This window comes from Pelophylax lessonae (genome assembly GCF_965119305.1).
Source record: "Pelophylax lessonae genome assembly, chromosome: 5".
Taxonomy (NCBI): domain Eukaryota; kingdom Metazoa; phylum Chordata; class Amphibia; order Anura; family Ranidae; genus Pelophylax; species Pelophylax lessonae.
The window spans coordinates 497,163,217-497,187,585 of NC_138772.1; positions in this window are offsets into that span (position 1 = coordinate 497,163,217).

Consider the following 24,369-nt stretch of genomic DNA (forward strand, 5'->3'; position numbering starts at 1 on the left):
TGCCTCTGGGTTTTTTTATTTTTTGCTATAAAAATGAAAAAAAACTACATTTTGAAAAAAAAGTTTTTCTAAGTTTCGAAAAATTTGTAAATAAGTAATTTTTCACCTTCATTGATGTGCGCTTATAAGGCTGAACTGATGGGCATTGATGAGGCGGCACTGATGTGAGCTGATGAGGTTGAACTGATGGGCAGTGATGTGCGCTGATGTGCGCTGATGAGGCTGAACTGATGGACAATGATGAGGCGGCACTGATGGGCACTGATAGGTCGCACTGATGGGCACTGATGAGGTGGCACTGAAGGGCACTGATGGGGTGGCACTGATGAGACACTAATATGCAGCACTGATGGGCACTGATATGCAGCACTGATGAGCATGGATAGTGGCACTGGCACTGATGGGCACTGATAGGTGGCACTGATTGGTACTGATAGGCAGCACTTATGGGCACTGATGGATAGCACTGATTGGCTGCACTGATGGTCACTGATTGGCATCACCGGTGGGCACTGACTGGAATCAATGATGGGCACTGTTGGGGCTGCACTGATCAGTGCCTTGATTATCTATGCAGGTCTCCCATGTGAGGAAATGCCACTGATCAGCTCTCCTCACCTCACATGCTGTCAGCATGAAGAGTGGAATGCTGATAATCCTCATTTAAAGCGATTGTATACTCATAAAAAAAAAAACCCTGTAAGACAAAGGCATAATGAGCTAGTATGCATCGCATACTAGCTCATTATGAAATACTTGCCTTAGAACGAAGCCCCGGCATGGTCGTCTGGACAACGCTGAGGGAGCTGACATGCTCCCTCAGCGTCTCTTCCTGGTTCGCGCGGGAGTTTCACTTTCCGGCAAGATCCGGCAAGGAGCTCTGAAGGTCCGCCGGACCTTCAGAGTGCATGCGCTGCAGACGTCAGCGGCTGCATGCAGGTTTAATATCTCCTAAACCATGCAGGTTTAGGAGATATTAATTGTACCTACATGTAAGCCTTATTATAGGCTTACCTTTAGGTAAAAGTCATATAGAGGAGTATACTTCCGCTTTAAATAAATAGATAGAGTGTTTGCAACTATACCAAAAAAATATAAAATCAGATAAAAGTTCAAAAACGTCCAATCAAAAATGAATATGCAAATTACATCTCCATATAATAAAGTGCTCTTGTGCTCCAATCTTCTTATAAGTTCTGATGTGCTCCAGATAAACTCACTCTGTGATGTGGCACACAGTCCTCCTGCATCCCCACTTACCAAAGGTAATGGGCTCCCAGCTTTTCGGTCTGGGGGTCAAACAGGCTTGAATCTGGTATAGGAAAAAGCTCTCCGCTTTACACCAGCCCGGGGCCCGCTTCCTCCGTCCTCCCTCCATTGATGCGTTATGCTCCCGCTGTCTGCGCACTCTCAGAGCAGGCTCCACGCTGGTGGTGAGTGGAGATCGGCACTTTAGGCCGGCCTGTCAGTTTGGAGAGCATCCTGAATGTCTGAGAGCCACTCTGGGGAGATTTACATCGGACCCCTGTGACCAGCCATTTCCTATACCACATTCAAGCCTGTTTGACCCCCAGACTGAAAACACATTATTGTGTGAGGTTTCTTCGGGGGTACCTAAAATGCCTAAACCTTGATCAAAAATTGTATACAAGCCAGCAGGTGGATGAAGCCTGCCTTTTAGTTACACAAAACCTTGGGTTTTTATTGTGCACCATCACAACTTTTTAGACACTGGCATCCTAACAACCAATGAGGTCATCAGTAAATAAGGAGGATGTCTGTTGCCTCCACAGGATCCTTGTTTGACCCTCCTGTGCCCCTCTCCCTCAGCACTGGGATCATATTAGCTGACTGATGGAGAGGAATTGAGAGAGAAGAGAAACATTGGAATACTAGTCAGTACCAGTGTGCAAAAGTGTACTTGCTTTGGAAGAATAAATCATCTCTAACGTTGTGTGTCCTACGTGTGGATGTTGCTGCATTATGTAAAGCTATTTGAATAGTTTTTTACATTTTAGAATGGGGTGCCTTGAGATTGTCTCTAATTTTAAAGGGTGCCTTGATTGAAAAAAGGTTGAGAAGCACTGCTCTAAACAGTAATGGAATAAATACCTAGAGCATACATTGCCTTTTCACCTGAATCCATAGACACTGCCACAACTAGGTATGTAGCATAACCCCAGAAAGGGGGCACTGGAATTTAAGTGTTTTCCTTTACACAGCACCCACAGCCAGGCAACAGGCATTTTCCACACACTTCAAATGGCTTCAGAAAACAGTCTAGGGGTTTTGGTTTTTAGTGTTTATTTTAAAAGGATAAACTTGGATGGGGATTACAGTACTTGACATGCCCAGAACTGAACAATCTGGTAAACCCCCCAAAAATTGCTGAGGAACTGCTAAGGTCTCTGGATGCTAAACTCCAGCTAACTTGTGCTGCACCAGTGGGAATGATGATGCAACAAAACAAACCAACAAAAGGTTCTAAAAACAAATCAATATTCAAGAGCCAACCCCTGGATGTGTTGCTTTAGGCCCAAAGAAGAGATAATTGGTTGCTTCTGGCTAATATTGCACTGGCACTAAAGTTTGGTCCCAGACATGTGAAGTATTGCACCTTACTGTCTTCCCTGTAGCTTTGAGCGTGTTGGTAGGAATGTACTCACTCAGTCCGTTGGCAAAAAAAGCTGGTCTAGAGTCACTATGCCAGGCATGTCTCTTACTACAGGGCACAGGAGCAGTAAGTACATATCAGTCTACAGCTGCCAGATGCAGGCCACCCTACTGTAGCCACTCAACAGTGGCAAAGGCAAACTGAGGAAACAGAAGGAAAGGGCAGGTCACGTGTTTTAGCATCTTGATCCACCCTGGACATACTCACTGGAATATTGGATACCCTGGATGATGAAGAATGTATATAAAATAATGTGCAGTCATGTATTGCCATGTTCAACTACATCTTGAGAGAGCCAACAATACACATGATCTACCACATAGTGTCAGCAGTGCACCAGGAATGAGTGTGGAAAGTGGAAGCGTCAAGATTCTGGTTGATGGTTCTGTGCCTGTAAACTATACTAATTAGACAACTGTTAGGTTTCTAGTTTATGTATAATTTTAATTTTAACTATCGATACTGGGGCTCACCAAAGGAAGACATAGTCATTTTACATATGGTACAGGGATTTGTAGATCTTTCACCAATGACATGTAAAAACCAAATATTTCTACATAAAATGTTTTTTAAACAATATAAACACTCTAACACTCCATATGTAACATTTAATCTGACCCAAACACCTAACCATAGCACCTAACCCAACATAAGTTATAAAGCCCTGCTGAACTTTCAGTTTAAATCAGGTAAATACATTCCAGGTGCATCAAAGCAAAAGGTGTGCAATGTCTTCTCCTTAAAGCGGAGTTCCACCCAAAAGTGGAACTTCCGCTTTAGGGAGTCCTGACCCCCTGACATGCCACATTTGGCATGTCATTTTTTTTTGGGGGGGGAGCGGGTACCTAGTTTTGACAGGTACCCGCTCCCACTTCCGCTCGGAGCGCCGCGGCACCCTGAACGGAAGTTCTCCTCTCCCCCTCCCTTCCTGCAATCTTCTGGGACACGTCAGAGGTCCCAGAAGATTGCCGCCCAATCAAGACGCGCAGCGTGACTCGCGCATGCGCAGTGGGTACCCGGCTGTGAAGCCGCAAACTGTCACAGCCGGCTTCCCACAGCAGTGATGCCGGTGCCGAGGGAGAGGATCGAGGCTTTGGGCGGCCGCATGGCTGGACCGTTGGACAGGTGAGTGAATGGCTGGAACTCCGCTTTAAGGCCCCTTTCACACAGGCGGACCGTTCAGATCCGCCTGTCCGTTTTTTTGGCGGATCTGAACGGTCCCCCCATGCATCCCTATGGGGCATCGGATGTCAGCGGAGACATGTCCGCTGACACCCGATCTGATCCGATCCGTCAAATCTGGACGGATGGAAACCCTATTTTCCATCCGTCCAGCAGATCGGATGAGAACGGACCGACGGTCTGTTCCCATCCGATTCCCCCATAGAGATCTATGGGGCTGTGACAGCTGTGTCTCCGCACACAGTGCGGAGAACAGCTGTCATTCTCCTGCTCAGCGGGGGATCGGCGGAGCGATCCCCCGCTGAGAAAAGCGGAGTCCATTTGACGGACTCATAGTGTGAAAGGAGCCTTAGGAAGCAGCCACAGTAGAAAAGACTGTCCCCTGCCTTTATGCTGTAGAGCAGGGGTGTCAAACTCAATTTACATCAACATACAGTTAAGGATTACACCACATACAGAGTGCAGAGTTCAGGATTAAGCTACATACAGAGTGCAGTGTTCAGAAGTGTGTTATGTGCAGAGTGCAGTTCCAGCAGTTTCCTATGTACAGAGTGCAGAGTTTAGGGGTGCACTATTTATAGAGTGAAGGGCTCAGAACTGCATTACATACGGAGTGCAGAGTTCAGAGTTCAGGGGTGTACTGTGTACAGAGTGCAGAGTTCAGGGGTGTACTGTGTACAGAGTGCAGAGTTCAGGGGTGTACTGTGTACAGAGTGCAGAGTCCAGGGGTGTACTGTGTACATAATGGAGAGTTCAGGGGTGTACTGTGTACAGAGTGCAGAGTTCAGGGGTGTTCTGTGTACAGAGTGCAGAGTTCAGGGGTGTATTGCGTACAGAGTGCAGAGTTCAGGGGTGTACTGTGTACAGAGAGCAGAGTTCAGGGGTGTACTGTGTACAGAGTGCAGAGTTCAGGGGTGTACTGTGTACAGAGTGCAGAGTTCAGGGGTGTACTCGGTACAGAGTGCAGAGTTCAGGGGTGTACTGTGTACAGAGTGCAGAGTTCAGGGGTGTACTGTGTACAGAGTGCAGAGTTCAGGGGTGTACTGTGTACAGAGTGCAGAGTTCAGGGGTGTGCTATGCACAGTGTGCAACCCCAGCTCCCCCCGCCAAAGCTTCTTTGCATCTCTCTCCTTCCTGGCCTGGCTTCTAGTACTTCCCTGTGTAGGCAGCTTTGCCTCACCTTACAGGGAGATTGTTTTCCCTCTCTCAAAGCTGTCCCCACTGTGAGTGTGCGTAGGGATCTGTTATTTCTGCGAGTATAGCCCTCCCTTGTAAACACAGAAAACTGCGTCATCCCCTTCTAAACAGCTTCTGGGCATGCCCAGAAGCTGTGGAGGGATGACGTGCGCGCACCGGAAGTGACGGCGGGGCCGGCGCAGGGCATCGAGGGACCGAAGAAGGCGGAAGAGGACGCCGAAGAGGATCTCGCTGGCTTCAAGCTGCCCACATCTGAGATGGCAGCGCTGGACAAGACGTTTTCAAGGTAAGTATTTGTCCTAACAGGTAAGTGCAACCCGGGACAGATCAGAGGCTAGCCATTGTGGAATGCACTAGCCCTGACTGTCCCGGGGGTATTTAAAAAAAAAAAAAAAAAATTACAGGGTGGAACTCCGCTTTAAATGTTTACTTTTTAATATTTGGTTTAGAGCTAAGCATGTGCCCGGTATATCTAACAATCTGGCTGATGCTCTCTCGTTTTCAGCTCAACCGCTTTCGCTCCCTGGCTCCGACGGCGGCCCAGGAGGGCCTTCCTTGCCCCCCCTTTTTATGGAACCTCGTTTTCGAACGCTTGTTAGACCTCCTTCGGGCTTCTCTTTCCCCTTGGACGTGATCATCGTATCTTCGGACCTGGGACGAATGGGTGTCCGTTTCCCGCGGTGAGTTTTTGCTTACATCTCACCGCGACAGACGACTTGCTTTATTTTCTTACCTGTTGTTTTTACTCCGCAGGGGCTCTTCGGGATCCACGGTCTCTTCTGCCATGTCTGCCTTATCTTTTTGGTTCCGCCTCCTAGCCTGGGAGGACATCACCAAGGATTTCCCGGTGCGGCGGGTTTTGCGTGGCTGGCGGCGTACAACCCATTCCCCCGATTCCCGACGCCCGGTGTCGCTCTCCATTCTGTCCAGCATCCTTTCCTTGTTGCCGTCGGTGTGCTCCTCTCCTTTTGAAACCCTCTTGTTTAGGGTGGCCTTTTCTTGGGCCTTTTTTGGCGCCTTTCGCATCGGCGAGCTGATTTCGAAGTCCAGGTCTTCCTCCAGCGGTATTCGAGCGGATGACGTGTCTTTCGCGGAACATTGCGTTACCGTGTTGCTTCGCACCTCAAAGACTGACACCCTGGGCAGAGGCCGACGGGTTGTTTTATATTCCTGCCGGGGCCCGTTTTGCCCGGTTTCATTGGCGTTTCAATTTAGGTCTATTCGCCCCTCATCCCCTACTTTTCTTGTTCATGCTGATTCGTCCTCGCTCAGCAGGTTCAAATTTTTGAGGGTCTTCCGTCTCTGCCTGTCAAAGTTGGGCCTGCCCGCTTCAGATTTTTTGACACACTCTTTTCGCATCGGCGCCGCTACCGCGGCTTCTGGCATGGGCTTTTCTGATGCAGATCTCCAGCGCTTGGGCAGGTGGGAATCCCCCCGTTTTTCGTTATATGTTCGTCCTCACCTTTTGTTTTGATTTTCAGCCTCCCACCCTGCCTTGGTGTGGATCATCGGGGATTCCTTCGTTTTCTGGGCTTCCCGCCGGTCTGGCGTCCGACGTGATGGGATGAACCTGGGCTTTGACGATTCAGTGGCCAGGATCCGTTGGTGTGGTATGCGTGGATTGCGCTGGTCCCAAGTCCTCCAAGAGTGCCTGACACTTCGTTCGCATGTTTCTGGCCCAATTATTCTGATCCTGCATGCCGGGGGGAACGATGTCGGTTACACTCGGTCGGTTGACCTCATCACGGCTGTGAAACAGGATATTGGTTACTGCTATGCGCTCTTCACAAACTTGATTCTCGTTTGGTCCGAAATTGTGCCTCGCCTACTTTGGGCCCGTGACATCCCGGGTCCATGCCTGGAAGGTTCCCGCTGGAAGATAAATGCACAGGTGTCGAAGTTTGTTCGTCACTTGGGTGGTGTGGTAATCCGACACAGGGATTTGGAAGGTGACAACGGTGATTTGTTGCGCCCAGACGGCGTCCATCTTAATAACATTGGTTTGGACATTTTTAACCTTGGCCTTCAACGCGGTGTGGAACAGGCGCTGGCTTCGGTGGGGCGCACGTCAGTTAAATCCTGACGTGCGGGTGGCGGTTTTTGACCTTGCCAGCAGTTAAAATTATAGTAATGGGTTATGCTCTTGTTTGTAAATTGGGGGGTAGGCTGTCTGTCCTGCACTGATGATAACGACAGACCCTCCCCCTTTCACCTTTTGGAATTAATTTGTTAAGGACTAAGAGTGCTCACAGTACAACTGTGACTGGCACTGGTCTAAATGTATACTTGTTTGGTTTTGAAAGTTAATAAAGCTGTGGCCTTGCCCTTTCCAACTTAATAATTTGTAAGTGTGGTTTTGTATGGGGAAGGGGTAAGGGGTATTCGTTATTATGGTTCTCCGGACCTATGCACCTCTGCAGTCATGAAGGCCTCTTGATCCCTATAGGGAAAGAGAGCCTTGACTGATGGAGGCATGGTCACGGGGCTTGTTTATAACAGGAGGCTACGTGGGAGAATTGATTGGATGGATTTTGGGCACAGGGTTGGGCCTGAGCTCAGTTAAATTTACCCTACCCAGGGAATTCTGGGTCTTGGAATAAAACGTGGTTGAAGAGCTGCCCACCCCCCCGCCCTATTCTTGGTCGGTCTGTCACAGCTTTCGTGGCGGTTTTTGACCTTGCCAACAGTTAAAATTATAGTAATGGGTTATGCCCTTGTTTGTAAATTGGGGGGTAGGCTGTCTGTCCTGCACTGATGATAACGACAGACCCTCCCCCTTTCACCTTTTGGAATTAATTTGTTAAGGACTAAGAGTGCTCACAGTACAACTGTGACTGGCACTGGTCTAAATGTATACTTGTTTGGTTTTGAAAGTTAATAAAGCTGTGGCCTTGCCCTTTCCAACTTAATCATTTGTAAGTGTGGTTTTGTATGGGGAAGGGGTAAGGGGTATTCGTTATTATGGTTCTCCGGACCTATGCACCTCTGCAGTCATGTGGATAACACTTTTCCCCTCCCCCTTTATGGACTGCTAAGCTGCATGCTCAGATAAGGGTCTGCATGGATTTGTTTTGTTTTTTTGGGATGGGCACCGCACCCTTTTTTTTTTTTCTTGATTTTTGCATGGGGTTGCCCCTTAAAATTTATACTAGATCTGATGGTCTGCATTTGCTGGGCAGAGTTTCATTTTTGGGGAACCTATCCACAGTTAGGTGTTCGTGCTTTTCTTGCTGCATGCGTAAAAATCTAAAATTAATTACAAACACTAAAGGGAGAGTGAGTCCTGATCTTCATTGCTATGTCAGGAGTGTTTATCTATAAGCTGCAGTGCTGAATCTCACCACTGCAAACCTCCTCTACAGCTCGGGCCGGGATAAGGGGAGGGCAGAATGGACACATGCCTTAGGCACAGTGTTGTCATGTTGTCATGTTGATCCCCGCTGAGCCGGCGGATGGCAGCTCCGTCTCCTCACTGTGTATGGAGAGGGAGGTGTCAGAGCCCCGCTGCTCTCTATGGGGAATCGGATGAGAAAATAGGGTTTTCATCCCTCCGGATTTCACGGACAGGATCGGATGCGGATGGCAGCGGGTGTCAGCGGACATGTCACCGCTGACATCCGCTGCTCCATAGGGCTGAATGGGGCATCTGATCAGATCCGCCTAAAAAACTGACAGGCGGATCTGATCGGAACGCCCGTGTGAAAGAGCCCTTATTTGTATAACAGCCAGCATCATTCGACCCATTTCCTCTAAACCCAGGCTGTTGTTAATCAGCGCTGAGGGCGAGATCAGAGTATTACTACACCAGGTGGCACTCTAACGTCATTAACATCCTAAAGCGGAACTAAACCCTCCTATTCATTTCAGCCAAGGAAGATGCCATCTTAGGCTCTTTTTGATCTGCAACTACCGTGGTGCTGCACATGTTGATCAGGTATGACACACGCAATTTGATGGTTTCACAGTTAGGTTGAGAGCACAAAATGTGATAGTTAGCAATTCTGACATACTGTCTTTTTAAACCATTAAAGCAGTAGTAAACCACATACATTTTTTTTTTTTTTTTAAATGGGCCCCCGGGCAGTTTAAGTCATAATATGCTAGTATGCATTATGACAGACTTACCTGAAAACTAAGCCCTCCAGTGACACACTGTCACCGCTAAAGGCGCTTCCATCTTCACATGGTCTTCTTTCCGGGTTCGCGGGCTTCAGCGATATGAATGTCCGAGCCGGCGATGACATCACTCCCGACGTCACTGTTTATGGCACGGCTATGAAGGAATGGCATGGGTATGCTGTTCTTTCAGAGCGCATGTGCAATTGATGTTACCGACTACATGTAAAGTAAATATCTTCTAAACAGTGCACAGCCACGTTTTTCAGAGTTTTTACAGCTGAAAAATGCCTCCTAAAACCCACTAGCTCTGAAGTTTTTTTTACAGCTAGAAAACGCCCCTGCTGATAACAGCCTATGTGTGCATTGACACATAGGATAACATGCTGGGGAGTTTACTGGCTGCAGAAAAAAAGGTCTAACGCCAAAAACAGCCACTGTAAAAATGTCCAGTGTGCATGAGACCTTACTGTACCTATAGGTAAGACTTATTATAGACTTACCTATAGGTAAACATCATACATGGGAGTTTGCTCCCACTTTAAATCAATGGGTTGAGATCCGCTTTATTGTCTGTTAGCAGTAAGGACTACCACCTCCACAGGAGGAGAGGCAAGACTCTTTACATCAATGGACAGGTCAAAGGACACTTAGAGGAAGGTATATACTGTATATACAGTATGTCTACATGACACATTAGATCTGTATCGATGGTTGTAACGTCATGGTGGTGGGGAAGCTGACAGCCATACCATACCCACACTGCATGGAAGCAAATATCTTGTGTGCCGGGCGCTACCAATATATCTTCTACCATACCCACACTGCATGGAAGCAAAGATCTTGTGTGCCGGGCACTACCAATATATCTTCTACCATACCCACACTGCATGGAAGCAAAGATCTTGTGTGCCGGGCACTACCAATATATCTTCTACCATACCCACACTGCATGGAAGCAAAGATCTTGTGTGCCAGGCACTACCAGTATATCTTCTACCATACCCACACTGCATGGAAGCAAAGATCTTGTGTGCCGGGCACTACCAATATATCTTCTACCATACCCACACTGCATGGAAGCAAAGATCTTGTGTGCCATGCACTACTAATATATCTTCTACCATACCCACACTGCATGGAAGCAAAGATCTTGTGTGCCGGGCACTACCAATATATCTTCTACCATACCCACACTGCATGGAAGCAAAGATCTTGTGTGCCGGGCACTACCAATATATCTTCTACCATACCCACACTGCATGGAAGCAAAGATCTTGTGTGCCGGGCACTACCAATATATCTTCTGCCATACCCACACTGCATGGAAGCAAAGATCTTGTGTGCCGGGCACTACCAATATATCTTCTACCATACCCACACTGCATGGAAGCAAAGATCTTGTGTGCCGTGCACTACCAATATATCTTCTACCATAACCACACTGCATGGAAGCAAATGTCTTGTGTGTCGGGCACTACCAATATATCTCCGTGTGCAAAGCAGAGTTTATACAGTAATGATACAGTGTCTCACCCAACCCCACACTGTGTATCATTATTCTTTTCAAGAAGTGTAAACCTTCTAGAAAGGATACTTCTGAATTACTGCCTGGGGGCTTGCTTTAATAAATACAGAATTCCAAAGCATGTTACTCCATTCTGACTCCTTCCTAGGCTGGGATGATTTCTCACCACCACAACTACCAGCTATGTCTGGCGCACACAGGAATCCAGCGGGGAACATGCAATGTCTCCATCAGTATATCATAGGAGAACAATTAATGGTTGGAATACACTTTACCTCTGTAATAGTTTACATTGACTGCTGAGTTTGGATTTGGATCTAGTTTTGTTGTGATGAAGGTCACACGAAAAGGTCAGTTTTGTGCGTATATATTTTAAAATAAAGCCGTTCAAAGACAAAAAAATGTGAAAATATATAATTACAATATTTATGTAAAAATAGCAGTTTACATTTTTTTTTTTTTAAATTAAAGCTGTTAAAAGGTAAAAAAAAATGAAAACATGCTTAACTATAATTACATCATTTATTTAAATCAGAAATGCCTAAAATAGCTTTATAGCTGAACGCCAAGCAGATATAAAAGACACAAACTGTCTCAGCTCTGTAATCATTTATATAACGTAGATCCTCACAAGCCAAGACAAAAACCGCTGATCCAGGTGATTCTCATTGGCTGAGAACAAAATCCTGCTGGGGTGCACACCCTGCCACTGCTGCAGATTCCAATTGTAAGAAGAGTAGAGGAATGGTCGCACTTCCCATAGGATTCAATCAGAATTTATTAACTAGTTCGGGACTGCTGGCCACCAATTTACTGCGGCAGGCTTGCCTTCCTGCGCAAACCGATGTAGACTTACGTCGGTCGCGCGCCTGCACCTGGGGGGCAGCGAGCGCCACCGGCGATGCGCTCCAGCCCCCACTCGGCAGCGGGAACTCTGATGTGTGTGTTAGACGGCTTTGATTGCCGCCTGACACCCGCGTTCGCTCCCTGCTGAGGGACAAGAACGATCAGTTGTTGTAAACACAGCTGACCGTTCTTCTCCCTGGAATGATCATAGAGCCCCTGTGATCCTTCTATATAGGAACACAGGCCTCTATGGTCATTCCATAAGCCTCGCCCCAATACAGTTAGGAAAACGCCCCTAGGTACACATTCAACGCCTTGATCACCCACAGTGTTAACCCCTTACCTGGCAGTGCCATTATTACAGTAGCAGTGGATATTTTTAGCACTGATTACTGTAGTAATGTCACTGGTCCCCAAAAGTGTCAAAAATGTCAGTTAGGGGTCCGATCTGTCCGCCACAATGTCACAGTCCCACGTAAAATCGCAGATCGCCGCCATTACTAATAAATAAAAAAAAAAAAACAATAAAAATGTCATACATTATTTCCGTAGTTTGTAGAAACTTTTGCGCAAACCAATCAAAATACGCTTATTGCGATTTTTTTTTTTTATGTAGCAGAACACAAATTGGCCTAAAATGTTAAAAAATTTAGATTTTTTTTTTTTTTTTTTTGGGGAATGTTATATAGCAGAATGTGAAAATATATATATATATTTTTTTTTTTTACCAGAATTGTCGCTATTTTTTTGTTTATAGAGCAAAAAATAAAAATTGCAGAGGAGATCAAATAGCACCAAAAGAAATCTCTATTTGTGGAAAAAAAAGGAAATCAATTATATTTAGGTACAGCGTCGCACAACCGTGCAATTGTCCATTAAAATAACTCAGTGCAGAATTGCAAACAATGGCCTGATCATTAAGGGGGAAAATCTTCCGGTCCAGAAGTGGTTAATAAAGTAAAAAAAAAAGGCACAGGATGTAACAGGCATCATGCAGGGGACAAAAGAATGACGCATTTTAACACGACTAAGCGTGGTTTGATTGCATCCTATGGGAAGTGCGACTATTCCTCTATTCTTCTTACATTTATATTGTTTAATGCAGGCAGTGTATGTAACTGAATTTGACTTGGTAGCAGCCTTTTGCATTCCTCTGTACAGCAGGGGGAGGGAAAATAAGGACACACAAGGAGCCAATCAATTGTTTTGCAGTGCAATGAGTCATGCTGATAGCAGGAGGGAATAGAGTGACAGAGAAATTAGCTCATTACTTAGCTACTTCTCCCTTAAGGCCCCTTTCACACAGGCGGACCATTCAGATCCGCCTGTTCGTTTTTTTGGCGGATCTGAACGGTCCCCCCATGCATTCCTATGGGGCATCGGATGTCATCGGAGACATGTACGCTGACATCCGAGCCAATCCGATCCATCAAATCTAGACGGATGGAAACCCTATTTTCCATCCGTCCAGCGGATCGGATCGGATGGGATCGGATGAGAACGGACCGACGGTCCGTTCCCATCCGATTTCCCCCATAGAGATGCATGGGGAACTGACAGCTGTGTCTCTGCACACAGCACGGAGACACAGCTGTCATTCTTCTGCTCCACGGGGGATCGGCGGATCGATCCCCCGCTGAGAAAAGCGGAGTCCGTTTGACGGACACACTGTGTGAAAGGGGCCTTACTCTTCGGTCAAAGGGTGGGGGATGGGGAATAGACGTTTAAATAAAAGTGAGACTGCAGCAGGGAAAAATTCGGAAAAGAAGACAGGCGCCACTCTAAGTGTAATATGACTTTAAGTTTAATGAGAACACAGCACACTATATACTCACAAGACAAGAATTATAACCAGCAATGAATGATGGCCTTGGGATTAGTCCGAAAAGTCAGTAATCCGGGTGCCTGTATGGATAGGATCCGACCGATCCGCCGTGTGATCCGCTCAAGCCGATGGAGGAGCGGCTTTCTCCGAACTCTGGGGACACTGCGGGGGATGTCGGGGCTTCCTGCGGCGCACTTCCGGTTTCGGGCTAGCAACGTGGGACGTGATGACGTGAATAGGCGACGCGTTGTCGGAGCATGCACTCCTTCCTCAGGCCTCTAGGGACGCCATCATGGAAAAGGGAATTATATAGGGGAATCATAATAGGCTTCCACCTGATCTTAAACCGGAAACGAATTGCTATTCAATCCTCTACGATCTTAGATCTCTAGAAATACCATACTTTGGAGTAGAAAGAGTGCAATTCTGAATTAAAACACACTACAGGACTTATGCTACAATATTAAAACAATGTGCTATAAGAACTGCACATACTGCTACTAGATCAATAAGTACATATAAATCTCTTAAAAAAACCAAGCTTTGGCACACCACAATATATAAACAAAAATATAAACAAAAACATATATAACAAAAACATATATAACATGAATAAATATAATTATATAGACAAAATGTAATAAATATGTATTAAAGTATGTGCTACCGCATACATGTACATGTGTGAGGACCCCGAGATAAATATTAAATCAATATAAGAAAATATAAAAAATATATTATATTCAATTTTCCATTGTATATATGTATGTATGTTTGAAATTATTAAAATAAAATCTATAAAATCTATAATATCCAATTAAAAAAATATATATACTCTAATTAAAAAAAATATATATATGCATGAATTTAAACATGGACTAACATGCTGGACGACATACATGTATACTACGGTTATATCTTTCACATATGTATGTATATATATATATATATACAAAGCAATCTAAAAAGCTAAAAAATGTCTAAAAATATCCCACCTACTTGCAAACCCGAATGCAAATAGGGGGGGGACTGGAGGGGCATCATATAGAAAACACACACAATTGAACTTTACATAAGGGATTTGCAAGGGGAATTTTTAACCTCACACATATAACACACATGCGGATGCGTACAGCCAAGCCTAAATCTGAATAAGTAAACGACCCTATACCAGTGTGTTGGTCTCTACTTCCTCATTCAGCCCCCCAGGGACCAAGGTGTCCAATGTATAGATCCAAAAAGCTTCTCTTTGGCATTGCTTTCTGTAACGTTGAGCTGTAGAGGGAGTAGCTGGTATGGATTCCAAGATCCAAACCCTCAACCCCTGCGAGGAATGGTCATGGTGTGTCAGAAAATGGCGGGGAAAACTGTGTTTGTCATCCCCCGCCTCGACAAAACGACGATGTTCACCAAACCTTTTCTTTATTGTGCGTATAGTCCTTACAACATAGAAGAGACCACAAGGGCATGTCAGACAGTACACGACAAATTCTGTGGAGCAATTAAAAAACTTCTTTATAGAATACGTCTTTCCCTTGATCGTATAATCTTTTTGCCCATGTGTCACGTGTTTACACGTGAGGCATAATTATATACATGCCCACCAAGGGAATGAGGCTCAAATGAGATGTGAGGGGTGTACTCTTTAATTTACTAGGGGCCACCATGTTCTTAATATTCCTCACTCTCCTATAAGTGATTTTAGGCCTCGAAGGTAAGCTATCCCTAAGGTGAGGGTCTTCCAATAAGATAGACCAATGTCTGGTTATCAGTTGTTCCATCTTCCTAAATTTGTTGTGGAATTGCGTAACAAAACGCGGACTGCTTAGATATGTATCGGATTTGATGGTATTATTCCTATTGGTGCCTTTCAGGTACATATTCTGTGCAGTATCTACCAGGGGTTCTGGAAAGGATTTTTCAATGAATTTGGTTTTCAGTAGCCTACTCTGCTCCAGATAATCCTCGTCATTCGTACAATTCCTCCATAACCTACAATACTGGCTTTTTGTGGGTATGTGGGAGTCCCACCACATATGGAAGAACAGTCCTTATATCTCCCATCTTATTTTTTATGGGAGATATATATAGATGATATAGTGGTTATTTGGGACGGCCCACAATCAACTTTTTTGGATTTTGTACAACATTGTAAATCCAATCCGTACAATTTATCATTTACATCGGTGTCTAGTAATACCGAATTGGCATTTTTGGATTTATTGTTATACCATAGAGAAGAGAAAATTGAAGCTAAAAATTACACTAAGCCCACAGCTGGCAACCCTTTTCTCCATTACCAAAGCTGCCATCACCCTAGGTGGGTTCAAAACATTCCCAAAAGCCAGTATTGGCTTGTATAGTATACATGTATGATGTCGTCCAGCATGTTAGTCCATGTTTAAATTCATGCATATATATATATACTGTATATTTTTTAATTAGAGTATATATATATATATATATATATATATATATATATACAGTGGGTACGGAAAGTATTCAAACCCCCTTAAATTTTTCACTCTTTGTTATATTGCAGCCATTTGCTAAAATCATTTAAGTTCATTCTTCTTCCTCATGAATGTACACATAGCACCCCATACTGACAGAGAAACACAGAATTGTTGACATTGTTGCAGATTTATTAAAAAAGAAAAACTGAAATATCACATGGTCCTAAGTATTCAGACCCTTTGCTGTGACACTCATATATTTAACTCAGGTGCTTTCCATTTCTTCTGATCATCCTTAAAATGGTTCTACACCTTCATTTGAGTCAAGCTGTGTTTGATTATACTGATTGGACTTGATTAGGAAAGCCACACACCTGTCTATATAAGACCTTCCAGATCACAATGCCTGTCAGAGCAAATGAGAATCATGAGGTCAAAGGAACTGCCTGAGGAGCTCAGAGAAAGAATTGTGGCAAGGCACAGATCTGGCCAAGGTTACAAAAAGATTTCTGCTGCACTTAAGGTTCCTAAGAGCACAGTGGCCTCCATAATCCTCAAATGGAAGATGTTTGGGATGACCAGAACCCTTCCTAGAGCTGGCCGTCCGGCCAAACTGAGCTATCGGGGGAGAAGAGCCTTGGTGAGAGAGGTAAAGAAGAACCCAAAGATCACTGTGGCTGAGCTCCAGAGATGCAGTCAGGAGATGGGAGAAAGTTGTAGAAAGTCAAGCATCACTGCAGCCCTCCACCAGTCGGGGCTTTATGGCAGAGTGGCCCGACGGAAGCCTCTCCTCAGTGTAAGACACATGAAAGCCCGCATGGAGTTTGTTAAAAAACACCTGAAGGACTCCAAGATGGTGAGAAATAAGATTCTCTGGTCTGATGAGACCAAAATAGAACTTTTTGGCCTTACTTCTAAGCGGTATGTGTGGAGAAAACCAGGCACTGCTCATCACCTGTCCAATACAGTCCCAACAGTGAAGCATGGTGGTGGCAGCATCATGCTGTGGGGGTGTTTTTCAGCTGCAGGGACAGGACGACTGGTTGCAATCGAGGGAAAGATGAATGCGGCCAAGTACAGGGATATCCTGGACAAAAACCTTCTCCAGAGTGCTCTGGACCTCAGACTGGGCCGAAGGTTTACCTTCCAACAAGACAATGACCCTAAGCACACAGCTAAAATAATGAAGGAGTGGCTTCACAACAACTCCGTGACTGTTCTTGAATGGCCCAGCCAGAGCCCTGACTTAAACCCAATTGAGCATCTCTGGAGAGACCTAAAAATGGCTGTCCACCAACGTTTACCATCCAACCTGACAGAACTGGAGAGGATCTGCAAGGAGGAATGGCAGAGGATCCCCAAATCCAGGTGTGAAAGACTTGTTGCATCTTTCCCAAAAAGACTCCTGGCTGTATTAGATCAAAAGGGGGCTTCTACTAAATACTGAGCAAAGGGTCTGAATACTTAGGACCATGTGATATTTCAGCTTTTCTTTTTTAATAAATCTGCAACAATGTCAACAATTCTGTGTTTTTCTGTCAGTATGGGGTGCTATGTGTACATTCATGAGGAAGAAGAATGAACTTAAATGATTTTAGCAAATGGCTGCAATATAACAAAGAGTGAAAAATTTAAGGGGGTCTGAATACTTTCCGTACCCACTGTATATATATATATATTTTTTTTTTTTAATTGGATATTATAGATTTTATAGATTTTATTTTAATAATTTCAAACATACATACATATATACAATGGAAAATTTAATATAATATATTTTTTATATTTTCTTATATTGATTTAATATTTATCTCGGGGTCCTCACACATGTACATGTATGCGGTAGCACATACTTTAATACATATTTATTACATTTTGTCTATATAATTATATTTATTCATGTTATATATGTTTTTGTTATATATGTTTTTGTTTATATTTTTGTTTATATATTGTGGTGTGCCAAATTACTGACTTTTCGGACTAATCCCAAGGCCATCATTCATTGCTGGTTATAATTCTTGTCTTGTGAGTATATAGTGTGCTGTGTTCTCATTAAACTTAAAGTCATATTACACTTAGAGTGGGGCCTGTCTTCTTTTCCAGTTTGCTGCAAGGTTTTCTTCTTACTTGGACAGAGCAGTCTTCAAGTGTTTCAAAAGACTTGGGTTTTTTTCATGGACTCAGCTGGACTTTGATATCACGCTAAATATATATATTTTTTATTCCCACAATATTGCAATCTGTCAGTAATTGATGGTATCCCTCCAACTTCCTCTTGCGCCAGTTTACACCCCCTATAGCAGGGAACAATCAAGTCTCCTCCCCTGCCAGATGGGACTGTTCAGTTTGGCAGAGCTGTGTCAATCTCAGGACTGGATGGACAGAAATTCCTATCCTTTGGCAGGCAAAACAGCTCTTGTATATGTATTTAATCTTTGTATATAAATTGGAATAAACTGCTAAAAGGAAGGTCTTTTTTATGGAAGAGACTGCAATAAATGTGTCTTACCTGTCTGCTAGTAACTTTCTAAAGATTGCACACTAAGCTGCGCATGCGCAGCCCAGTGTACAACCTCAGTAGTGCTTGGACAAATTCTTTCCCTTGCACATGAATGGGAGTTGTGTCATCATGGGCCATCCAATCAAGATAGGCAAGGCAGCTGAACCCGAGAAAACAATGAAGATGACGAAGATAAAAGCCTTAAGAATGAGGGAAAGTGTGGATGTGCATCGCTGTAAGGAAAGTGGAGTTTAGTTCCACTTTAACTGTTTGCCTGGAGTTCAACTTCATTATAAAGCAATAATAATTACAAAAGAATGGTGGGGTTTTAGGGTGCCAGCTGTTAATATAAAGCAATTATAAGTCAAAATTAAAAAAGGAAAGCCCAGTTTTATCTTTCAAAATCCCCCCATCCCCCAATCCCTTCTTACTAATCAGACACCTTCCTCAACAATTTTTTTTTTTTTTTTTTTTACATCTTCAATGTATATACCTTTTTTACAGGGATCTTTGGTCCAATTATGTGACATCACAGGATTTCCTCTCCTTCTTCTTCATTTTCTGACAATGGGCAGGCCTAAATTCTTCATAAGAGCTGTTCCCTCCAGCATTCCCCTGGTAGCACAGGTGGTATGATGACGCACCCCTTAACGACATGTCCTTGACATTCTGGACTCACTGGCAGTTTGCTGAATGAAGCTGGACACCATTGAACCCAAAAGAGGAGCAACGCTGGACCTTAGAGCAGTAGGTCTGTGGGGGACAACAACAGAGATAGCACAGGTGGTTTGATGACACACCCCCCAGGAACATGTTCTTGACATCCTTGCCTCACGAGAAGTTGTTTAAATGAAGCTGGGCACCATTGAACCCAAAAGAGAAGCAGCACTGGACCTCAGAGCAGTAAATCTGTGGGGGGACAACAACACAACAACAGAGATAGTGCAGGTGGTATGATGACACACCCCCAAGGGACATGTCCTTGACTTCCTGGGCTCACCAGAGGTTGTTTGAATGAAGCTGGGCACCATTGAACTCAAAAGCGGAGCAGTGCTGGACCTCAGAGCAGTAAATCTGTGGGGGAACAACAACAGAGATAGCACAGGTGGTATGATCACACTCCCCCGAGGGACATGTTCTCGACATCCTGGGCTAACCAGAAGTTGGTTAAATAAACATGGGCACCTCTGAATCCAAAAGAGGAGCAGTGCTGGACCTCAGAGAAGTCGGTGGGTGGACAACAACAGAGGTGCCCCTGGTGACGTCAGTTGTGACGAAACCAGCCGGGTGGACATATGCACACCACTACGCATTCACGGTCGAGGTTAGTCGGTTTTTGTCTCTGGAGCTGTGGATTGCTGGCATCTGAAACCTATCTGGAGCTTTAGAGTGTTTGGAATTTGCCCCATTGATATCCACCTTGTGCTGTGTTGTATACGGGATGGGGCTTTATGTTGGAGGGTGATCGTTTATGCTGGTGAGCTGGAATACACACAATGCAGAATGATCACTCTAATAGGGGGTCGCTGGCTATCTGGTAAGTAGGACCTGAGCCTGTGAGGTATCATAGGATTCCGACTAATCAACAAGGCTGTGGGAATACTGCACTATTTCAACTTTTTTCCTCTTTTTTTCTTGGGACATTTATTTACTTGCTTATTTAAGCGACATTATTTAATTAACCACTTAAGCCCCGGAAGATTTAACCCCCTTCCTGACCAGGGCCTATTTTACGATTCGGCACTGCGTGAATTTAACGGACAATTGCGCGGTCGTACGACGCTGTACCTAAACGAATTTGACGTCCTTTTTTTCCCACAAACAGAGTTTTCTTTTGGTGGTATTTGATCACCTGTGCGATTTTTTGATCATGCGCTATAAACAAAAAAAGAGCGTCAATTTTGCAAAAATAACAATATTTTTCACATTTTTTTATATGAAATTCCCCAAAAAAATCAAAATTTTTTAACATTTGAGGCCAATTTGTTTTATGCTTCCTATGTTTGGTAAAAAAAAAGCAAAAAGCGTATTTTGATTGGTTTGCGCAAAAGTTATTGCATTTACTAACTAAGGGAAAGATTTTTGTCATTTTTGTTGTTGTTTTTTTAACGAGTAATGGCGGCGATCTGCGTTTTTTTTTTGCGGTACTGCGACATTACGGCGGACAGATCGGACTCTTGACTGACATTTTTGACACTTTTGGGGTTACCAGTGACATTACTGCAGTAATCAGTGCTATACATATGCACTGTTACTGTAAAAATGACACTGGCAGTGAAGGAGTTAACTTTATTGGAGAGGAAAGCAAAAAAGGACGCCCAGTGGGACTTTGAGTGAGGTGGATGCAAAAAATGATTGAAGAGCATAAGTATACAATAACAAATGTATTTAGTACATGTATTACATATCAAAATGCATATTAACAACAGACATCAATACATAGCATAAAAGCGTAATGGCATAAATAGCATGAATAAAAATGAACAACATGCATAAACGCATAAATGGAGTGTAAGCTCGACGCGTTTCGTGGGTCCTAGTTGCCCACTCATCAGGAGCATGAGAGAGTATGCCTGTACAAAAATAAGAAACTGGAATGAGTCTAATGTGGATATGCATAAAATTAGCCAGCAGTTGTGAGACTACAACATAAATATGTATACCCCAAGTGGGGGAGTCGCACTTACATGCGGCTAGGTATAAAAAGGAATAATAGTGGATGAACGCTGTCCCAGGGTGGAAAATCGAGTCTGATCCGGGATCTGACGGGACATGGATGCACGGCAACAGAATGGAGGGCCAGGTGAGAAATCGTAGGTGATGGGTACCACATCCTGCTTGATGGTATAGTAATTACTGGAAAAATATAAATATATGTGTATATGAGTATCAGAATATCGCATAAAGATATGAAAATTCATATGCGATAGCAATATGAATGGATCTATGCCAGTAAAGGCAGAAAGTACAAGCAGGGAAAGGAAAACCGTGGACCCAAAAGAGGGTGCTAAGGTGTGCAAACCATGAAACAAAAATGGGAAAAGAAGGTGAAGTAGAAGAATCAGGGATAGAGAAAGTGATATGGAAATTAATGACAAGAGGCACTATCAAAGTCGGTGCAAATGAGTGAGGATAGTATGGGCTAAATCACCAAGATGGTGACAACCAGGTGATATAAATATATAAAAATAGTGTATATATAATAAAAGTATATATCCGGTGTACCAATTACAGCAATGTGAAGCCCAAAAGATGAGAGGCATATAAGTGAAAGATGTGATAGTGGTGGTCAAGGAAAGACCCACAAGCCATGAATGAGCTGAAAAGAGTGAGAGAGAAAGTAACCTCTGAAAAAAGGGGTAAGAGATAATAGTAAGTATGAGAAGTGACAAGGAAGTGAGGGGAAGTAGAGGGTGAGTGATAGGAGTGATTCAAACCTGGTAGCCTTCAAAGTGAGCAGGTAGATCCAGTCCCAGAGCGCCATGTACGTGGTGTATGGGACAGGCAAGCGCAATACAGCACCTGTCCGTTCCACCCTGGGACAGCGTTCATCCACTATTTTTCATTTTTTACCTAGCCACATGTAAGTGCGACTCCCCCACTTGGGGTATACATATTTATGTTGTAGTCTCACAACTGCTGGCTAATTTTATGCATATCCACATTAGACTCATTCCAGTTTCTTATTTTTGTACAGGCATACTCTCTCATGCTCCTGATGAGTGGGCAACTAGGACCCACGAAACGCGTCGAGCTTACACTCCATTTATGAGTTTATGCATGTTGTTCATTTTTATTCATGCTATTTATGCCATTACGCTTTTATGCTATGTATTGATGTCTGTTGTTAATATGCATTTTGATATGTAATACATGTACTAAATAAATTTGTTATTGTATACTTATGCTCTTCAATCATTTTTTGCATCCACCTCACTCAAAGTCCCACTGGGCGTCCTTTTTTGCTTTCCTATGAAAATTCGGGATGGAGGTGGTTTGCAATTGACAGTGTTTTGACCATTTCTCTCTATTTAACTTTATTGGAGAGGGAGGGGTTAAGTGTGTCCCTAGGAGCGTGTTTCTAACTGTGATTGGCTGTTGCTACTAGTGTAAGAACAGAGATCAACGGTCCTACATAGCAGAACCATTTGATTTCCATTCTTACACAGGGAAGAATGACAGGCGGCTTTGTTTACATTAGCCGCCTGCCTTTCTTCCGGTGTAACGGAAGATCGCGAGTGCCCGGGCGGACATCGGGTCCACCGGGCACACGCGCGGGGGGGGGTGGGTCCGTGACCGCGCGGGAACGGGGGCGCGCGCTCGCTCCCTAGACCCTACGTTGCTTTGCCTGTGAGGGGCTGACTGCCGACGTAAATAGTCGTGCGGCAGTCGGCAAGTGGTTAAGTTATTCACTTCTAGCGCAGCACTTTTTTATACTATATTGTTTCTGTGTTAATGTATCTTGGCACAGTGCACAGCAGCTTTTTTTATATTGTATCCGGCGTGGATTTATTGATACGATTGTTTAATACTGTAAATGAGTAATGCTGGGCAACTGATTTTTTTTCCAATAAAGCTGAACATGGGTTTTAAGCCTTGGGATGCTTACAGAAAGCATGACCAATCTGTTAATTTTTCACCCAGGCATCAACAGAAAACTTGGAATAAGGTAACTTGCAAATGTTTTAAAATAAAGTTTATTTTAACACAACTGCAGTGTTTACTGGATAGCATTTGCAGCTCACTTTTTTCACCAATTTCCAATACTGCAAATAAATATAAGCTCAGCAAATGGGTCGGTTTTGCCAGATGTATGTAAAATGACATATGCAAGAACTAAAAGACAGAGCACATACAAGACACAGATATGTGGATGTTTTGGATGACCTCCATCCACACGGATGTGTTCTGAGTCAGCCTGGCTTACACAATTGGATCAATCCAGCCACTGTCAGGAATAAGCTGTTATATGGATGAAAGGGAAATTACAGGCAATTTGGCTGATTGTGCAGAGAAATCCTACACAGTGCATTTCAAGAGTCATCACTGTCTTCTCATCCTCCCCCTGCCTCTTAGTATTGACAATGGAAGTCACAAAAATATAAAGAGCCTCATTTTTCATTTAGATGATTGAGGATGCGTATACACGTGCACCGGGTGCTAAAGCGCAGTCAGCAAAAAGAAAAACAAAACTGTAATCATAGTGTAGCCTGACTCTGATAGGTAAAGAAAGAATACCATGGTAAGTCACAGTGACCAACAAGGGATGTTGTTCAGGTAGACCAACAATGAAGACTGCAAATAAGTGCATCGCAGTGCAAATTAAAATTACAGTTAGCACTTGTCTGTGTTAAACCATTTTTTCTCCATAGAGTTCCTATACAGTTTTTTTTTTTTTTTTTTGCCCAGTTATGTATTCATTACCAAAAACCATTTAATCTATGTTTAAATGTAACTACTAGTACTTGAGTTAGACTCCTATCAGTATTTTAAATTGCTTTGCAGAGCAATCATACAGAAGGAGGATGAGTTTCACTGCACAAGTGTTGACAGGGAACATGCTGACAGAAGAAGAGATGAGAATAAGGAGAGGGATGAGCTCATCAGTATGCTGCTGCCCCATCGCTGTCTAATCACAAGGAGGGGACTTAACTGTACTTTAACCACTTTACCACCGGAGGATTTTGCTGTCTTACGTCTAGGCCACTTTTTGCGATTCGGCACTGTGCGACTTTAACTGACAATTGCGCGGTCATGCAACGCCGTACCGAAACAAAATTTACGTCCTTTTTTTCCCACAAACAGAGCTTTCTTTTGGTGGTATTTGATCACCTCTGCGCTTTTCATTTTTTGCGATATTAATAAAAAAATGCAATAATTTTGAAAAAATAACAATATTTTTCTACTTTTGACAGTTAAAAAATATCCAATATATTCAATTTTTGTCATATATTTAGGCCAAAATGTATTTAGCTACATGTCTTTGACAAAAAAATTCTCAATGAGCGTATTTTTAACCACTTTAAGACCGGAAGATTTTAC